The 20,241-nt window shown below is 42.8% G+C and overlaps 1 long non-coding RNA gene across 1 annotated transcript; it reads right to left on the bottom strand.

The window, feature by feature from the left end:
* Positions 1-445: 445 nt before the first annotated feature.
* Positions 446-20,018, bottom strand: LOC113458753 (uncharacterized). The gene is made up of 3 exons (XR_003379298.2): positions 19,589-20,018; positions 17,778-17,936; positions 446-4,895 (listed from the first exon to the last, which is right to left on the bottom strand). It is a non-coding gene; the product is annotated as an uncharacterized LOC113458753 (long non-coding RNA).
* Positions 20,019-20,241: the final 223 nt, after the last annotated feature.

The raw sequence follows: 20,241 nt of genomic DNA, 5'->3' as shown, positions 1-20,241 counted from the left end.
TTCTCCCTGGGAAAATAATTTTGTTGCTGCAGGAACCATGGCCATCCTGCAGGCAAAGCTTGTGTTTAAGGAATGGGTGATGAGAAAGACAGTTGGGAATTGCCTCCAAACCCAACCAGGAGCCACCTCAAATGCCCAGGCTGCTGTGCCCTTCTGCTCCCAGCCCAACTGCTTGGGCATTACTTCTCAATGGAGTCAAATAAATTTGCTATGCTCATCTCCATTATCCCTGTTTTACTCTCACCTGCAGGCATCTTCAAGTGAGTCCCACTGTTGGTCTCAAGGGATTTTGACTCCAGGCCCCAAAAAAGAAGTCCCACATTTTCGAGCATTGGTAGCTTCAAGATCTCAAAAAACCACAAATGGAAGCTTGCAGCTGGAATAATTCAGTTTCTGCTGAGAAAGCTTGTTCTTTCACAACTGTCCTGTGCTCACATGATTCCTCTTTGATACTTAAGGAATTAATTTTATTTTAAATTTTAGATTACATCATAACCTTCTGAATTCCTGGCCATCTATTCTGGCTGCTTATGTGGAAGAAGAGTTTCTTGTAAAGTCCACCCTCAGACATGAGGCCAGAAGTCTGTTGAGAACAGAATCTACAGACTGCATGCCTTTTAGCTGAGGGGTCTTCCATGGCCAACCTCTCCTTCATCCCCTGCTTTGCCAAGGACTTGTCAGCTTCCAAGTAAGGGTGGAAAGCCTCTCTTTCCTCAGGGATGTCGGGCCAGCAGTGGACCCTTGCACACATACATTTTGTAGCCTTCTTTAAGTTTTCTTACAATCTCTGTCGTGTTTTTTACTTTAAGCAGGATCTCTTTTTCTGATGTTCTTTCTTTTCTCTGAGGAAACCCATTCCCTTGTATATTTGAAGCAAGCTGAGATGCAGCCAATTGTATTAGTGCTGGCTGGAGCAAAAATGCATAATGAAACACTGGATGTGGTGTGGTATGAGTCCAAAATAAATGGTCACTAGCAGAGCCAGCAAAAACCTACGAGCTCAGATAGACTGCAAAAAAAAAAAAAGAAAAGCTTGGATTTTAGCTGCAGCGCTCTGCATTTTTCCAAAGGGAAAAATGTACTTTGGAGTTTAGAGAGCTTGGGAAGAGACACTGGGGTACTGAGCCTTTTTCATTACATTTGTGAATTGTGATGATTCTGGCATTTTTCATGAATGCAGCATCTGTAAGTTGGAGAAAGTGTTTTATCTCCTAACCTGTTATTCTCAAAGCACAGCAGTTTGGGTTTTATGTGCCAGATGTCAGTGTGCCCTGATTCTTCAGGCAGTTGGGATTAAAGCTTCCCTGTATCAGAGAGGTGTTATAAGGATAACTCTGTTAATATATGTGGAAATCTGGTACTGCAGCGATAAAGACCCTGTAAATATTTACACAGACAGACGAGCTCATGGAAATTTTACATTATTAGCTTAACTTCATTACAAGGAAGTAGTTGAGAAAGTCAGCAGTATATTACATTCGGTTTTTTTTTTAATTAAACATTGACAACACATCTGGTGCTGCTTCAAGCCACTAGATTTAGAGGGTCACTCTTTTAAATATTTTACAATCTGCAGGGAAATATCAAGTCTCAGGCAAAAGAGAAAAAGAAACATAGCTGCTATAAGAATAAATCTTGCCAGTCAGACCTTTTACACTTTTAAGAGTTAATAAAATAGTGAGTAAAGAACAACCGGAGAAAATAATTTATTTGGACATTCAAAAGCCTTTTGATAAACACCCATACAAGAAACTGTTAAGGAAACTTGGTAACCTCAAAGTGAGAGGTAAAGTCCTGTCATGGATTAAAATCTGGTTATAAATGGGTATGGAATAAATGGCCAATTCTCTTTCTCTAGGGAAAGAGATTAATAATGAGGTGCCCTAGAGAGTGAGACTCAGACCAATATTGTTTAATGCTTTATTAATAACCTGGGGGTGAATAGTGAAGTGGCAAAAGTTGATGTCAATAGAAAAGTACTTAGCTTAGGTCAGGAGCAACTCCAGAAGAATTTAATAAAATGGCAGGACCATATGCAGAAATATGAGGGCAGCTTGGGAAGTGCCTTCAGAACCTACAGCAGCTCTCTTGCTCCTTCTGGCCCACGGGTGTGTTCTCAAAAAAGCTGGGGGTAGGTAGCCAAAGGACAGGCAGACATTTCCTAGCATCTCAGGTACTTTCTGACTCTTTTCAGTTGCTGTTCAGCTCCTCTGGTTATGCCATGAGGAAAGAGTGAGCTCACACATGGCCCCTCTACCAGTCTCTGAGTAGTATCTCCACAAGCTCTTCCAGTAATTTTTAAAAAAAAGCAATTGTGAGTTTCCATGGCTGATCATTTCCTAAGGACATGGCAAAAACTCTGGAGGTCACTTCTCACAGGCATTTTAAAAATTATGTGTTCGGTCTGAGTAGCATGGCATGGTAACAAACCTCAGGTCCACTTAGTCTGAGGGTGTAAGCTCCTAAGTGGTGCCTGGCACCTGGAAAAACAAAACCTGCCAGCACAGCTGGGGTGCAAATATCTGTGTGAACATAATGGTCTCTTTATCTGGTGCATAAAATAAGTGATAAAGGCACAAGCAGCTACCTGGATAATTGGGAGAACTGTTTAGAGTTGTTTACTCTGCGGCTTCTTCTTCCCACTGATTTCTGTGTGGCTGCCTCTTAACTGAGCTGTGCTGATGTGAATTGCCACTGAGCTGGCACAGGCCTGGGCTCACCCTGCAAGGTCTGTGTTTGAGCCTGCTGTGCAGACAAGTGTGCCCACAGCACTCTGCATGGACCATGGCACCTTCTGTCACCTCAGTGCTGCCAGTGCTCAGTCCCAGCTGCTCTGTCCCCACAGTGCCACCCAAACACAGCCCAGGCTTTTGGAGGTAATGACATTCATGGCGGTTCAAACGGCTGGTTTTCACAGGGATTTAGTATTGTTTTGTTTTTACCCAGTGGGTCATTTCCAAGGATACTATTCTGGAAAAGAAAGCAACTCATAAAGAAAGATTTTTTTAAATCCTCTTGATATGGCTTGTAAAGTATTTTGAAATACCAGCAACAAAAGAAATTATTTTTAAATCCCCTCTTTCATTTGATGACTTACATTACATTAGAACTGCCCTGTGTCCCCAGCATTGGAACCCCAGAGGAGTAGGTGGGGCTCAACACCCAAGGGGAGCTGGAAGGTGTCACACCCCAGGTGAGAAGTCCACATGCACATGGGAAGTGGCTTACCTCTGATCCTGCAGCACCCAGGAGACACCCCAAGGCTCTCCCCTCTCAGTGAACCACACTGCCTTGCCTTATGCCCATATTTGTAGTTCAATCCAAGCTCTCCATGGCTTGTAGGCACTCTTGGGATTCTTACCTTTACTTCTTTTTTTTCATAGTCTGAAATGGAAAACCACGCACACATGCACATAGCATCTGGTCAGCCTAATAAACAATAACCTAATACTTTAATGCAGGGGATGGGCTCCCAGTGTGAATAGGCTTCCTTTGTGGAGCTCCATGATTTGACATCAAATGAGATGAGCATTCTCCTCTTCTGAAGAAACACCTTCTTCCTTCTCTTCTGAAGCAGCACCTTCAGAAGTGCTGGTCTAACCACTCAGCATGTGGAACCAGGGTTCTGCTGAGGATCACTCTGGACAGGAGCAATTTTACAGGCCGTGGATGGGTGCTGTGTGTGCTCTTAAGCCTCTGACTCCTAAGCCACAATTCTCTTGTGGCCATGGCTCACACAGTGTTATGGGAGGCAAAATATTCAGGCAACATCATGGTAATGTTTGCAGTAATTATGATACTACACAAGCATAGTGTGCAAACATGAAGGTCACTAAATCTCTTGGGATTTATGGCTTAAAATTTGTACATTTCATCATTAGCACCATCACTTTTCTCCATACCAAGATAAGATTTGGGACCTTGTTCTGGGAATCAGGACAGGCCGGAGTCTAGGGCAACCTGTGGCCCTGGGCAGCTGCAGAATTGAAGCAAGAAGGACTACAACTCAAGTGTGTGACTTCAAACCACTTAGGCAGAGCCCTGGCATTTCTTGGAAGTGTCTGCCCTCTGTCTGCCTTGCTGCCCTGATGTGGGGGGAGGTATGGCTGCCTCCACGGTGTCTTTACCGCTCATCTCTTCAGGCTCTGCTTACGGTCCTCTTGTCTTTCCCATCTTCAACTCTCAGCCTGCTTCTCCCAGCACACCCCCTTTTATCTTCATGAAGCACCCCCTTTTTCCTTCCTCCAGTCATCTCTTCTGATCATTCCTCCTGTCAGAGAGAAAATGGCAGTTTCTCAGCCTCCTCTTCCTCTGCTCTTCTGCAGATTGCAGTGACTGCTTGCAGTGACTGAGCCACTTCTAGCAGGGCAGTGCTGGTTCCTCTCCTCCTTACTCTCAGAACAATAAGCAAAGGCTGGCATTTTGTTAATCCAGGCATAATTAATCACCAGCAGTGTTTTTATTTTAATTCATCTGTTTACATAGCATTGAAGAGGTTTAGGAGCTGTGAGCTTTTAAGCATGATTGTAGAAGATAGAGATACAGGTATTTTGCCAGGCCATGAAATCCTTTGCAGCAGTAGTAGTTTTTTTAGGGGGCTTAAACAATCTTGGATAGAAATCAGCACAGAAATAGAAGGGTCAGATTGGAGAGGTACAGAAGGCAGTTGGCTGAGTCTTAGTGGTTCCAGCAGCACAGAACAATGGAAAGGAGCAGAAGCAGACTATTCTGTACTCAGAAGATGATTTCTTGCTGTCTACCAGTTCCCAAAGACATGGCAAGGAGGAAAGCCTAAATCTGTAGTTTATTCCTGTGCCTTTGGTATCTGCCTCCAAGGATGCTGGCAAGCAGGATAATTGCAGTGGTGATTTCTGGAGATGGGAGTACAGTGCTTTCTGTGAGAGAAAAGGAAAGATGTCAGGTCCCTTTACAGCCTTTCCTTTGAATAGACAAGATGTTTGAATTGTTTCTCAGAGTCACTTAAAAAAAAAGGCATGTGAAAATGTCAGAGAATTTCCTCTTTCCCTTTCCCACCCAAATACAAAATCAAATAAAAGCAAACACATGGGACACAAATACAAGAGCAGCCCCCTCTGCACGTATTCGCTGTGATACACAGGCTGTTTCCAGATGTATGGATTAGATTTCATCCAACTACTGCTGAAAGCTCAGCCTAACAGTACATACTGACCAAGTTGGAAACTTCTGCAGAAACTAAAGCCCTCAGTGGTCAGGCTCCAGCCTGTGGAAGTGATATTGGTCACTACATCAACTTCATGACCCTTTTGCCATCTCTTCATTCCAATTAGACCATTTTCAAGCCTGCTAAAGCCCCTGGTGTGCAATTAAAAATGATAAATAAATTATGTGGCGTTTTTCTGTCTTTTGCTTGAATATTTTTAAATCAACTGTTGGCATAGTTTAGGGAACATATAGCCCTGTTAGCATGAGCAGTGAAGTACACTCACATGAACACTTCATCAGTGATAAAAACCAATTGCATCATGTTAAACAACCTCACAAACAGTTTGGGATTTTCATGCATCATGTGGATGAATATCCCACAAAACTGCTTTTACTAATTGAATATTTGTGTGTGTGGTTGGACCCTGGATGGGAATTTCTCAGACATAAGTCTGCCTTCAGTAATAGTGAGTATATGGGTAAAAGGGATCACATGTACAGACCTGATGTCTGAGGCTGTGATTATTATTGCCTAGCTTGGTGCTTAGTATTTTTGGTCCTGATTCCAATCCTGGTGGTTAGGATTGTCCTGCAATCCAGGAGACCTAAACATCTGAATCCCAGAGGGACCAGAGTTATCCTTTGTCCCTCATTTCTTGCTGGAGTACTCTGGCAGGAAACTACATTATGCGTTTCCCTCCACCATGAATACTCATAATGGGCTGAATATTCAAAATTATTACAGAAATTATTCTGCACTGCAGTATTTTTTATCAGTTGCTGCATAAAGGCATTTAGTCAGTCCCTGATTCAATATGTATGAAAGAAACAGACACTCAGCACCTGCATTTCCAGCAGCTGGGGCAGGTTTAACAACACAGAAGGTGGCTTTAAAGCCCATTTTGCTGGTGTCTACCTTAGGACCACCTTAGTTAATGCATGGACTCACAGATAGGGGAGATGCCCAGTGGGTTCCTGCCTGGCCAGCCTAGCCCTGAATTGGCTGCAGAGTGAGGATGCTCACACCTGCATGGCTCAGCACGTGGCCACAGGAACAGGAGCACCCTGCTGCCTTGGCTGGTGGGGACTGACCTGCCAGTAGGGATTGGGCACCCCTGGGTCAAGGGTTAAAGACATCTCTGAGGATTCTTCACACTATAGGCAGTTATTCAGGGGAAAAATAAAACAACACACCCTCACACCAACCCCCTCCAAAAATTTAAAAATTGTCTTCATCCTCAAATCTAGGTTAATTCTGGAGCCACCTCTGAATCTGGCAAAACCCACACTGATCTCAACTGCTTTGACAGAAATGCTGAGAATTTTATGTTCTTTGAGCACCCCAAAGGGTTGAAAATATTCCTGAGAGATTATTAGGCTCTCAGCTACTGCTCCAATTCACAGAAATTAAACCTTCCATCATCTGGTTTTTATATTTGGAAAATGTCAGCTATACTTCCTATCACATATATTGTTGCTTCAATGCACTGAGCCTTCTGTGAATTTCAAAACACATAACTCAGCTCTCAAGCATTTCTTTTGTAAATATTGATAATGGTTTCAAGTTCTTTATTAAATAACTTTTTAATGAGTTTGAGGACAAAGAACTATTTTTTCACAGTCTCACAAAGATAAGAATCATAACATATCTTTCTGTACCATGGAACACATGGTTCTCAATACCCCATTGTAAAGCATAGGCTTTCTTCACTTTAAAAAAGTTTACTTAAACAAAAAAAGCCCCACAATTATGAGAAATAAAACCTAAGCAGGCCATGCTTAAAGGTCCAAAATTGCATGCAAATGCTATGTGACAGCTTTGCAGGAAAAGTGTGTGCTGACATTGGAGCAGCCTTAGAAAGCTCCATTTAGTTCAACAGCAAGAAGAGCTACAAAATGCCACCATCACTGCTTTATAAGTTCAATGTACAGACCTCTCCTTGCTCAGCATTATTTATTGCCTGTGCTTTTGCCAGAAAGGATCCCTGTGCATATGCTTAAGATCTAAGACAATAAAATATTATGATGAGGTTCACCAGGGGAATTTTCCAGGGGGAGGTTTTTTATCAGTTTACAGGCATGGTCAAAGTCCTGCAGGAGAGCTCCTCTTTGGAGCTGGCTGTAAACAACTTACATGGGAAGGTAATAGGAAGCCTTTAGGGTGCCTTGGAAAATATTAAGTTATAGAAGTTCTTACCTCTGTCTTCTAGATCAGGCCCACAGGACTGATGTTTGCTAGCAACTATGCAGCTCTCTAGGAAACTGCACACTGTCAGTGAAAGAAGGGTTATTTTTTTTAATATATTTAAATTAAAAGTTGGACTGGGTAGCAGTATACTCAATCAAGTATGTTGTACAACTAATTTTCTCTATAAAAAGCCAAATGTTTACCTTTGAACTTAAAAATGTTGCCTTCAGGCAAATCGTGTTCCAGCCAGCTGTAGTTTAAATGCCTGGTGCAGGTTCTGTAGCTTGCTTCTTCATTCAACACTCAAAATCATTCATGTTTGCTAAGTGGAATTAAAAGCCAGCTAGGAACAGATTACTGGTCCCCTGATATTAGCCTTTCTTCTCACACATTCCCTTAAAGACTTTCAGGTCTAATAATAACATTTTCCTGTGCTGCTCCTATTGACAGCTTGAAACCTTAATGACGATCCACTTCAAATGTAAATACCTGGTTTTACTTGCATGTTTATTCGAGGGAATTTGTATTGAATCACTTGGCTGTGACTGAAAACAGAGATCAAGAGATAAACAAGAAAGTTTAGGTGATTTTAGATGCTGTTTTAGGCCCAGCCCATGGCTGGACATGCTGTCAAAGTTCTGCTTTCCCAGCGGGCTAAGAGAAATATCTCAGGGTCTCCAGTCTCCCCCTGATCAATTGTTCTTCTTAAAAACAAAGACACGCATTGGCATTGCTGGTTGGGATGTTTTGGGTTTATTTCTTTTTTTTTTTCCTGCAGTCAGGATGACAACAAAGCCACAGGATATCTGTATTGAACATGAAACCGAACAATAAGGATTGGGAGAGGAGCTGTTGTTGATTACCAGCTAGCAGGTTCTTATTTGCATCTATTATTTTAATGATGTTGAGATGTGCCTTAAGTGTTTAGGATGTGCTAGGGCACCAAGAGCATTCCAAGGGTATCCTTCCAGCCGTTTCCAGTTAAGAAGTCTGTATTACTGAGTTGTGAATCAGAAGAACCATTCAATCTTCCATCTTTGTCATTGTGCCAACACACAGGAAATGACCTCTTCCTAAAAGCTGAGCACCTGCAACTCTCATTAAGATCAGTCCAATGTCACCCATTGCTTTTCAGACTCCAAAAAGGGCCTCTTACAATCTACCTGTTTCAAATTCCCTGAGGATTTATTGGCTCAGAACATAGATTACTTGTCTTGGTATCAGGGATTTCCTTTCTTTTGAACAGGAACATAAAAACACAAAGAAAGCCTAAACTCAAGTAACGTGAAAATATTGTGTTTGATTCCAACCCATATATTCAAAGTTACAGATGAATGCCTGACTTTAACTTGAAATGTGATGCCTTGAGTCTGCACATGATCTTGCTACATATAAAACGTTTGGAAGCCTTTGAAAAAATGGAAATATTCTTGGCTTTGGTTGCACTCTTATTATTGTGCTTTCTTTAATGTCTTTATAGTTGGCTCAATAGATCTTTAGGTATATCAAGCTTGGGTAGCAAGTTTCAGGACTCTTGAAATCTGTGTTGTTCCTGGTTGTAATGGCAGCACACAGTTGTGCCTGTTGTGCACTTTACACACCTTGTGTCTTTAGGTGACACATAAATGGTATAGTCCAAAAGCTTGATCCAAATCTTCCTGAAATGTACAGCATGGAAGTTTATTTCATTGACATGCAGGACTAAAAGTTTGAAACATTGAGCTCTCCTTTCTTAAGAAGTGAGCAGTAAATTACAGGCACCTGCAACTTTACACTGATCTGAAATTGCCCTACTTTTGCCCTTTTAAATTCAGACAAAGCAATAAAATTTAATGTGTACATGCACTTACTGCATTAAAATTAATGGTTTCATTTCCAGACTGATTACTGACCATGAGCTTAAATGAAATTAGTTCTCCTAAAAGATGACTAAGTACCCTGAGCAGTGAATACTGGTTTTTAGATATTGTTAAAACGTACCACAGAGGGCAATGAAAATTTCATGCTTAACATGCTCTAATGCCTTAGTGATCTCAGGGTTTTTTGATAGATTCTGACAAGAAATAATCTCTGAGCTCCATTCAACAGCTCACTCAAGTCAGAGTTAAAAGGAAAAATACATCAGTCATCTTGAAAGGTTTAAATGTAATCCCTTCTAATGAATATTTTTTTTCCATTGCTGTATGCTCACTTATAATCCTATCAGAAGTCTTCTGTAAGAACACCTGAGCAACTTCATACGTGGCTTCTTTTAAAGAAGATGTTTTACATTCATCAGGCATGCTCAGCAATGTTCTCCCAGGAGTGACTTTTGTATTATGAGAGCAAAACTTTAAGCACGTAATTAATCAGCAGTCAGAGCTAGCTGAATGTGAATGGACACAAAGAGCTTGCAATCAGAACAAATTAATAGGCAGCACAGTGTTTGCAGTGCCTGACACTCACAGTTCCATTCAGGCAGATGCTGTGTGACTCCAGGAAGGATACAGTCCCTATCCCACAAGTACTGGAAGGAAACCCTTCACATTCTGTGATCTTCCAGGATTTTAAGCAACCCAAAAGCTGACATTTTTAGCTTGATCAATGCTGATCAATGGTTCACTCTTCAATTCAGTTGGCTTGAAAGGCATTGAATTGCTCCAAGGCTGTAGTATGAATCAAGAGGAATTACTGTGCTCTCAGACAATAGATGGGAAATGGTGTCTGAACTAGGAGATGAATGGAAAACAGGGTGTTAAATAACCTTGGACTGTGATTTCACTGGGACCTCAAAAGCCCTGAAGCCAAGGCTGGTTCCACTGAAGGTTGTGTGCTCTCACAAGTCTTATTCAAAATCTGGCAAAGTATTATCTCCACAGCTGGTCATGGTGGGCAGCTGAAGGCTGATGGCAATGTTTTTGTGTGGGGACTGTTGCACTTGCAGCACTTTCTAGTACAGTAATCTTTGCTCAGTGTTGCAGTCATTACATGTGCTTTTAACAGAGGAGCAAAGTTGCAAAGTGTGAGTTGTGTATCCAGCTTCAGAGACAAATGAGAATACAGGGGCTCTCTGTGAGTATCTTCTGCCTACCTTGTTGACAGGCTTACATGTAGGCTACATACTTAGTAATCAACATCCAGCAGCTTTTACAAGTTTAGCTATCAACATCTGGAAAGCTGGCAGAACCAAGCTTGGGATTTGGATTACAGTTTTTTTCACAAGGTGTGCAATTGTTCTGGCAAATAAAGCCCTTAAGCCCCATAAGGAGCTTTAGAGTATGCAATTACTTTAAAGGAAGACCATTTAAAGGACACTGAAAGCCTCACAAAGTTTTATAGATTTTGTGGCAAGACCTTCTGACTCTTAACTCCAAAGTCAATCCAATGATAACCATTTGTCTTCTGAGGGGAAAAATGCCCTGATTTCTAATCCTGCACACAGTTCAGCAGCTGGGGATCTACGGGTGGGATAGTACAGGTATTTCTTTAGTTCTTTCTATTAGGTACCTGTCAGGGGAAAAAAGAGTTGTGTAGGTAACCCAGCATTCCCCTTCTTTTCTCCCTGAATATGAGCTTTGTAGGGCTGCCAGGAAACAGAAACATCTTTATGTTATATTGCAACAATGGACCAAAGGACATATACCTGAATCTAATCACCATATGTGAGAAAGGCAGCCTGGTGTCTAGGAACCAGAAGGAAGGAGCCCTTTCGTAAGATGTTTTCTCATGGAAAAGATTTTTAACAATGCTGTTGAGCATCTAGTGTCACATTTAGTTTCCTGGTTTTGTTTCAGCACAGACTATCTTATGTAAAAGGAGACTCCAACACACTCACCTGGCACTTCTTGCCTGAGGCAGTGAATGTAGAAATTTCATCTACCAGTTGCACCAAACCAAACCACAGCACACTTTTCTAAGCTTAGTTTGCTATTGTCTCTCAGGCTGCAGAATAACTCAGGGCAATGGAACAGTTACTGGCACTGTAAATGTTTTCAGACACTGAAGCTAGTAATATGCAACCTTATTTGAATTAAATTACCTCTTTAAGAGAGTCTGAAACTGGATGACTTCATATAATTCATTATGTTTAAGAAGGCAGTTTAGTGTGGCAAGTTAAAACCCATTAAATTGCTCTGTAGTTTTCTTGGCTGTGGTTGTTTTGCTTAAGTGAAAGTAATTAAACATAAATATTTACTAATATCCCAGGCTGTGAAACTCTATAGCAAGGGGAACAAGGAGAACCAACCCAGTGCTGGCTTCCTGCATTAATACCCCACACTGGCTGAAACATTCTTGCTGGCTTTTGTACAAACAGGGCTGGCTGATGTGGAGCTCTGATGGGGAAATGGAAGCTGAGCAGTTGAATCCATTTGAACGAGAGTAGGAAAGCACTACTCAGATATGATTTCTTTTTTATATTCAGGATTCATGCAGTGGGCAGTAAGACAGCACAGGTAAATTGGCATTTTCCCTGCTGATCCTGGACAAAGACCTGCTCCAAAAGTCTTCTGTCAATGGAAAAACTCCACCAAGTTGCACCAACGCAGCATGTTTGTTTGTAAGCTCTGTGAAAGAGCACATTCTGCTCATTCTGCTCTCCCACAGAGGCAGAGATTCCTTCCCCTGCCCCAGCCACCCCACCTCACTGCTGCTCTCCCCACCAGCACGAGCATTGCTGGGGCCATACAGAGAACCAACACCAGCAAAAATACCAACCAGGGCTGCTGGCCCCAGCTTAGCCCTAAGTTTCTGCAAGTCAAAAGCTCCTTTTTGCTAGGTTACTGTAAAGCTGGTGAGATGACAGACTAGTAGAAGCAGAAAACTCTTGTTAGTCTGGATAATACAAACTCCCAATGTGTGTGTTCCTGGGGGATCTGTCAGGACACCAGCAAATGGGTCCAGACTGGCCCAGTGTGCCCTGTGAACATCTCAGGGTTAATACTCCATCTGAGAGCTCTTCAGACCTGATTTTTCAGTGACAGGCAGAGAGGATTTAGCCTTGAAACAGCACCCTATACTCTCTCTTTATACCCCATCTGAAACCAGAGGCCTCTTGCAACTTTTTAGAACTTCAAGGTAACGCAATTAAGCAAGCTTAAATTACATCTATTGCTTATTGAAAGTTGATCTATGGACAGATTTTTGCCCTTTCTGCACAGACTGGGTCCACTTTGTGCTTATGTAATGACCTCTTTTCACCAGCATCTGATAAAATAATTCTCATAAAGGACCCAAGACCTCCTGCATTGTCAGAAAAGTATGGACCTGCTTTAGCTTGAGGAAGATATCAATTGCTGACCCAGGGGCACTACCACCATAGTGAGGTACCATGCACTGGGAAAAAGAGCAGCAAACCCCTAAGGTGGGTGGTGATTAGGGTCAGCCTTATGCCCCATCCTCCACCCTCTCTGTCCGCGCTGCTTTCTCTCACATACACATGCTGGGATGCGAGAGCAGTCAGTGCTTCACAGCACCAGGCTGGGCCAGCACAGCCTCTGCAGGACAGGGGGACAGGAGGCTTCCCAGCCCTGAGGGTGGGTAATGGCCCCTCTGGCCCTAACACACCACTTCATCACACAATTTGTGCTGAGACACCCCAGGATCACAGCGACCCCCATTAACTAAGGGCCAGTCAAGTAACGTTATTGAAAATACCACGGAGCCTTAAACACAACAGCTCAGCTGAAATAGGTGTCAGGCAGAAGAAAGCTTGAATTACATGACTGGAGAGGTTTATCAGCACACTCTTACACTGAGAATTTATCCAGAGATCTTGTTGCTTCATGTTTAACATTGAGGATACAGCTGTGCCTTTTAGGGTGAGTGAGGAAGATGGAGTGGCTGCATTTATGTTTGCCATCCACATCCACCCAGAAGGGGCTGTGGAAGGTTTTCTTGGCAGGGTGCTCAGGCTGTTCCTCTTCTCGGGCAGAGAAGAGGATTAGACCAAGGATTATTAATTTGTGGAGCGATGTTTTTGTGTCCTGTGAGTAACAGCCCTGTAAACTCTCTCCCCTGCCCAGCAAGAAGATGTCCTATGAAGGGTGATGCAGCACTCTTTCACTCCTCCCTGCTGACCTCTCAGAAGGCATGCTACGAGGGTTCAGGTCACCCCAGAACCAGTGTTTCTTTACATCCCCTGCCAAGCAGGGTGGCAGCTCACACAAAGCATGCTCTTAAGGCACATGATGTATTTCAGTCATGCTTAAGTCCAAAACCTTCTGCCAAGAACAAGCTTGTTAAAAGCTGCTTTAGTCAAAAAGATGGAATACTAAGCTGCCTGCCTTTACAAGACAATTGCTCATAGGAGCTGAAATTCAGACATTTTCCTTTGGAATAAGCTGGCTGGATCATTTCAGTCTTTTGGGGGTATAAAGCGCAAAGAAACTGCCAAAACAATTTTAAAAAATGAGTTCTATACGTGGCTGGGAAGCAATCTGTATGTTCTGCTGGAAGAGGCTGCCCCACACGTGCCGGGTGCCTGCAGATCCAAGCCATCCTCCTCCTTGTGCTGGAGTGCTGTGCCCTTGTCTGCTGATGGGCAGAGCCCTATTTAACACAGGGCTCCACTGCTCCTTGGCAGCACTGGAGCAGTGGGCTGGCTTCTCTGCCAATAAGGGCCAGTGGTAAAAGGGAATAGCTCACATTTGCTAAGGATGTTGGGTATATAGGAAGAAAATCAGTTTAAACTGTATTTAGCAAAAAAAGCCCTAAGCCCTTACCTAATTTATAAATCAGGCAGCCAGAGCATCCTCCAGCCATATTACCCAGGCTGAATTTTTGTCAGATTTTTGTCACCAAATCAGTAGCATTTGCTCAAACAGAAACATGCAAGTTTGACATGCAAGTCAAACTGCAAAAATAATTAAGGTCCAAAGTCATAGTTCAGTAGATAGCATGTTTCTATCCAAGTAAATACAACTAAATAAATATCAAGAGGAGGCTTAGTGCTTTTATTTGAAATCTGGAAGACAGCTTTCAACAGTCTGAGAACACAGTCTTCTCCTTTTAGCCTTTGGCACACAAAGGACTCCTGGAGTCCCAGATGCTTCATGGAACCATGGAATTGTTAAGGTTGGAAAAGGCCTCTAAGACCAAGTCCAAGAATTAACCCAGCCCTGCTAATTCCACCACTAAACCATGGCCCTAAGTGCAGCATCTACACATCTTTTACATCCCTCCAGAGAAGGTGACTCCACCACTTCCCTGGGCAGGCTGTTCCAGTCACTGAATTTTGGTAAAGAAAATTTCCCTAACATCCATCTTAAACCTCTGTGGCACAACTTGAGGCCTTTTCCTCTTGTTCTATCACTTGTTACCCAGGAGAGAAGTCTGACCCCAGCTCACCTCAGCAAGGTGTGGGATTGCTGAGCCAGATCTGGCTGGCTGTGTGCTGGTGGCCCTGAGAGCATTGCCATGGCAGTGCTGGACAGAACAGAGATAAAATCTCTGCTAGGTCTGGGAAAGCACTCATGATTTTATGTCCCAGGCAAATCTGGTTCCCAGTGCAGCCTAACAGAGAGTGAACTGCTTTTTTTTTTTCTTATTTTCTTATCCAAAGGGTCTAACAAGACCTCAGTATGTGTTGTAGAAAATCTGATGCCAGCAAATGTGATAATTTCTGTACCTGTACCTGTACCTGTACCTTCAGGGATTCTTCTATAAATTTATCCTTTTACTCTAATTGCTGTGGATATTTCAGTCCACAGTGTAATTCAACTGAGCAAATCAAAGAGAAGGCTGAAAAGGATAAAAGTTTCTTTCCATTGCATTCAATTGGGAGTTTCCCCACAACCTGTGTGGCAGTAATAGGCTTAGAGTCTTATTTGTACAGTAATGCTTGATTTACTTGTTTCTCCTCTTCTTCCTTTCTCTTCCCATGGTGGCACATTATTGTTTCAAACGACTGATCTTTGCTGTGGTCTCTTGTTTCCCTCAACTTGCATTGCTGGGATGTTTACTTCCAGGATTTAATTCTAATTTAGCTACTACACTAATCCTTAAATAAATCTTTTTCAGTTCAACTCTTTCCCTTAGCCCTATACACCAATGTTTACACTAATTTAAATAGGCAGGATATTAGATTAAAGTTAATTGAGGGAGTCAACACACTAATCCAGTTTCTACAGGTTTGCACCCCTGAAGGAAATATTAAGAGCAGCCATATAAATTTCAATTCCTCATACAGTGAAGGAGAATATATTTAGAGGGTAACCTACTATTTGGTTTTAGAAACCCAAATCTTTTGTATCATAAGTTTTGTCAAGTAGTCAAACATAATGTAAGACAACACAGGCAGTTGTGTAAGCTGAATCCTCTTGCTTTCCCATTCCAAGACTCAGGAAAGCTGTCTGAACATAGCTGGAGAAACTACAGGTATCCTTGAGAGCGAAACACAACATATTATCCAAGTTTAACAATCCATACAGTACTTCCAAACAGTACAACTACAATTAAAAAAAATCATTCTCAACAACTTGAGTTAAATGCTGTGAATGTCATGTTTTTTAAAGAGACAAGGCTGAATTTTTAAACCAGCTAATCTAGTAGTTTGATTTCTAGCTCCCAAGTTATTAGACTGTGGGTGCAAATTTTCACCTATGATCATGCACACAATTTAAAGTGTATAAGTATTTTTCTAAAAGCTGATACAGTGATACCTAAGCAATAGAAACATAATCAGATTAATACAGGGAAAAAAACCAAAACAGCAACACTACCACTCAAATATTTTAAAAAATTATGTTCCACAGATGGTTTTTTTTCTGCAGATTATATGTGCTCCGTGTGGGCTGCACGTTGTAGCCATTTTCTTGCATTGTGAGGGCACAGAAAGCTATGATGGGAACATGGATGCTGGTGGGTAATTTTTTATGATGTAACACTGGCATTGAAATAGTAGATTCCAGTAATAATTTCTTTATGTTCCATATTGCATGGGTGCAAAAGAATAACTGCAGCTGTGTATTTAATTTCTGTTTTCAAGAGTTACAAAGAAACTTAGCAATGGAGAGGGAACAGAACTACACATAAAGTCCAAAACAATACCTGTGAAATGTCTCCTTTTGAAAAAAATGAAAATCCATTTTTGACTAGGACAGCCTGGAGTTCCCAGAGCTGAAAGCCACATGGAGTCGCACCCCTCTCCTTTCCAACTGCTACCTTTCTTTCACGTCTCCCTGCAACGAGTTAGATGCTGACTTAATTAATAATGTGACCCAGGGTGAAAGTCAGCAGTCAATGTCAGGAAATCAAATTCTGAACTCCTACCAATCACTTGCCCATAGGCCAGGCACATATTTATGTAATAAATCCACTCACTGTACTACGTCGAACGCTGTTAAAGCCCAAATGCTCTGGGGCAGGAGTTGTAGCCTTTCGCTGCCAGGTAGGTGTTTACGAGCCTGGTAGCACCAGAAGCGTTTCTGGAGCCCACAAACATAATTTAGCTGCAGTAATGTGAAATTACTGAGCCTGTCTCGTGCCGACATGTGTTACACGCAATTGTAAAAAGGAAAAAACTTTAACAGCTTAGCCACAAAGGAATGTTTATATCTGATTACACTAACTGCTAATTTAATGGTAGTTAATCAGTGGCATGTAATACAAGCCGAGCAGCCCAATGGATTTATTGATGAATGGCATTTAAAGTTGTTGCTGGAAAAGCAGTGCAGCAGTGGGATTTCACAGGCAGGCACAGAGCCCTATCGAGCAGCAGTGCCTCTGCTAAAGGCAAAGTTCTGCTGCAAACCCTGAGCTACCCCAAACTTCCCTGAACAGCAGGGCAGCCAGGAAGCTCAGGCCCATTCCTGCACAGCACAGAGGAGATCCCCTAGGGTCATTACTAGTAAGTGCCACACTGCTGAGATGAGCTCTGAATTTCAGGGAAAAGCAGGGACCCCCCACAAGCCTGTGTGCTGCTCCTGCCCACCTTCCACCAGTGGAACAAATGTTACCAGGGCTACAATTTGAAGCTTAAAGACAGGGTGGGATTTTTATTCTGTGCTCCTCGTGGCTATAGGGTCTGTAAGCTACAAGGGGCACACCTCTGCCCCACTGATGGCACAGGGGCTGAGCGATGGAGGCAGCCCCAGTGCAAATGCAGCATTGGCAGCTAAACAGCAGCATCACCTCCCTGCCTATCCCTGGGCTGATGGGGTTCAGTTAGGGGCATGGTAAGGAATGGTACAGCTGCCTTAAGCCCACTGGCAGGTATTGATTAACCTGGATGCACACTCTTCAGCCCTCCAAACCTGACCCCCACAGCTGCCACGTACCATGGAGCTCGTTTTCCCTAGTATGAAATAGGAGCAAAGGGAGTCAGTGAAGCAGTGCAGGAAGCAGATTATCATGGAGTGTATCTATGCCCAAGATTAAAATACAGAGAAAGACTTTTAAAGAGGACCAGACTGAACCCTTTACTCACAGAGGCTTCTTGGAGAGGCTGCTGCTCCCTGCTCTCCCCAGAGTGCTGCAGCATCCAGATATCCATCCTCAGCCCCCTGACCCTTTGGCCAGCTGAAATCATCATGAATTTTTACTCCTGACTTGGTTGGGATGAGGCCAGCTGCCAAGCAAAAAGCATCTGTAAAGGAGTAAAAAGCTGGAAGTTATGTCAGTTATTTATTAATGGGAGGCAGTTTACTGAATGCTGCCAAAATTTAAGAGCTTCTGTTTCTTTGCAGGCTTCAGTTCCTTCTTGTGCAACTGTCAGGAATATGTCCAACAATGCCTATTCCATGAGCAACCTCTTTTTATCATTTAACTGGAAGATTTCAAAGACACAAGATGGTGAATTTTCAGACTATTAGCAATAGCCACATGAAGAATTGATAAAGAAAAACTATTTTACTTGGAGAGATCTGCCAAATAAGGTGCCTTTAAACCCAGCACTGTAGTGACAGGGCATTGAAGAAGGGCACACTTGAAAGATAAAACCTCATCACAACCTTAATATTGTATTAAATTCGTCCTGATGATATTACTGCAGGAAAAGCAGAAAAACCAGCATAGCAATAATTTTTTGTTCAGAATTAAGTGCAAGCCAGCCCTGAGAGGAGACAGTCCATTAAATCATCTCCCAGCTCCAGGGGAGGTATGGGGAGCCCCAGCAGGCTCCCAGTTTATGATGGAAATAGGAGGGATGCTAAACCAGTTTCACCCTCCTGGAGCTATTCATTTATTTATTAATAAAATCTGGCATTAACATTATAACTCCTGGAGATTGTGCATGCATCCTCACACAACCCAGTTGCTGCTACCCTCCTTAGCAGCCCTGGTGAGGCTGGTGCACTTGGAAAGGACTGGGAGAGATGGAATGAAAGTCCTCTTCCTTCTTAGGCACTGAGAAGCCAGATACCTAATTTATCTACACATCCAGGCTTCCTCTGTAATCAATAGCCCCCAGATGAGGTGGAATGAGACTCTTGTCAGGTGCTTTCTGCTCATTTCTATCTAGTTGAAGGAATCACCCACAGGAAACTCTCCTCACCAGTGTTAAGGGCCCAGAGCTGACTAGCAGGAGATGAAACCATTCCCCTCTGGGTGGGTATCACTCAACCTTGTGCCCTTTCTCATTGTGTTCTTCCTGAGGGCCACAGCTGGGAATGCACACAGGCAGCCACAGACCCCAAATCAAAAGAAAGTCAAATTGCATTTGGAGTTAGATGTCAAATGAGAACAAAATTGCTGAAAGTATGCAAAAAAAAAAAAAAATCAAGCTTGCATTTCCCAGAAATAAGGAGATATTTCTGGTCTTCCAGGATCCACACACACTCAGCACAGAATTAAGGTCCCCAGCAGTATCTGGACAGTCAGCACCTCTCTTAACAGGTTTACTGGGACCAGCAAGATAAGCAAGTTAAGGATGGGCTTTCCCCCTTGTCTTGTCTCCAGCAGGGAAGACATGGGAAGACTTATTCCAGGGAAAGTGCAGAAACAGAGGAGGAATGCCATGGTGGTCTGTGGGGAGCTGGGGCTCCAGAAAGAGAAACACCGAATAATTTAGTTTGGAAAAGACCTTTAGGATCATCAAGCTCAACATCCTTCACTTAGTGTGAATCCCATAGGGATGGACTCTGGCAGCTCAAATCAGTGGAGCACTGCTGAAAGTAGCAGGACAGAAACCTCCCTTGTCCCACAGCCTGACAGGATCCCACTGATCCGTAGCCAAGAAGCTTCTTAGCAGCACTGCAAATGTTTATCAATCATATGAGGGGTACAAACAGCATTACTCACCCAGGGCAGGAGAGCCCAGCTCTGCACATAGCTCTGTCAGAGCAGCCCAAGAAGTCATCCAGAAGAGAAACATTCCAATTAAACACAGAAGGCTTTTCTTGTGTGGAGCTGGAGCCAGCTGCACTGTGAGCTAAGCGCAAACCTGCATGTGCCACTGCACCAAGTGCCCACAAATGTGAGTTCTGTCACCCTGTACACAAACATCAGCTGGGACTCTTCACTTTCCTCTGGGCCATTCTTGTTGTGCTGATCCTGTTCTCAGCGCTGCACATTTTTGAAGAAAACACTAAATAATGATGGTGCTGGTCACTTCTGAGGCAAGGGAGAGTCCACACACAGGAGGGCTTGTTGCTTGCTGATTTCCAGAGCCAAATTTTTTATTTCTTTCCAGCTCTGCACATAGAAAAAGCAGCAGTGCTAGACACAGAGTGTGCTGTGGAATTTGTTGCTGGTTGGGTATAAACAGCCTGTCCTATGTATTGACCTAATGTAAACAGCCAGTAGCCTGTATAAACAACCAGCAGTTGAGCTCAGGCAAAATGAAACCCCAAAGTATGTTTGAGCAGCAAGAAATGAAATGTCAATACATATATTCCTAACTTGCAAGCTGTTGTTTTCTGCTTGCCAGAGAGAATGATCTTTTTTGAAAATTT

Source organism: Zonotrichia albicollis, chromosome 3 (genome assembly GCF_047830755.1).
Source record: "Zonotrichia albicollis isolate bZonAlb1 chromosome 3, bZonAlb1.hap1, whole genome shotgun sequence".
Classification (NCBI taxonomy): Eukaryota; Metazoa; Chordata; class Aves; order Passeriformes; family Passerellidae; genus Zonotrichia; species Zonotrichia albicollis.
The sequence above is the reverse complement of the archived record's forward strand: the minus strand, read 5'-3'. Positions and strand labels throughout refer to the sequence as shown.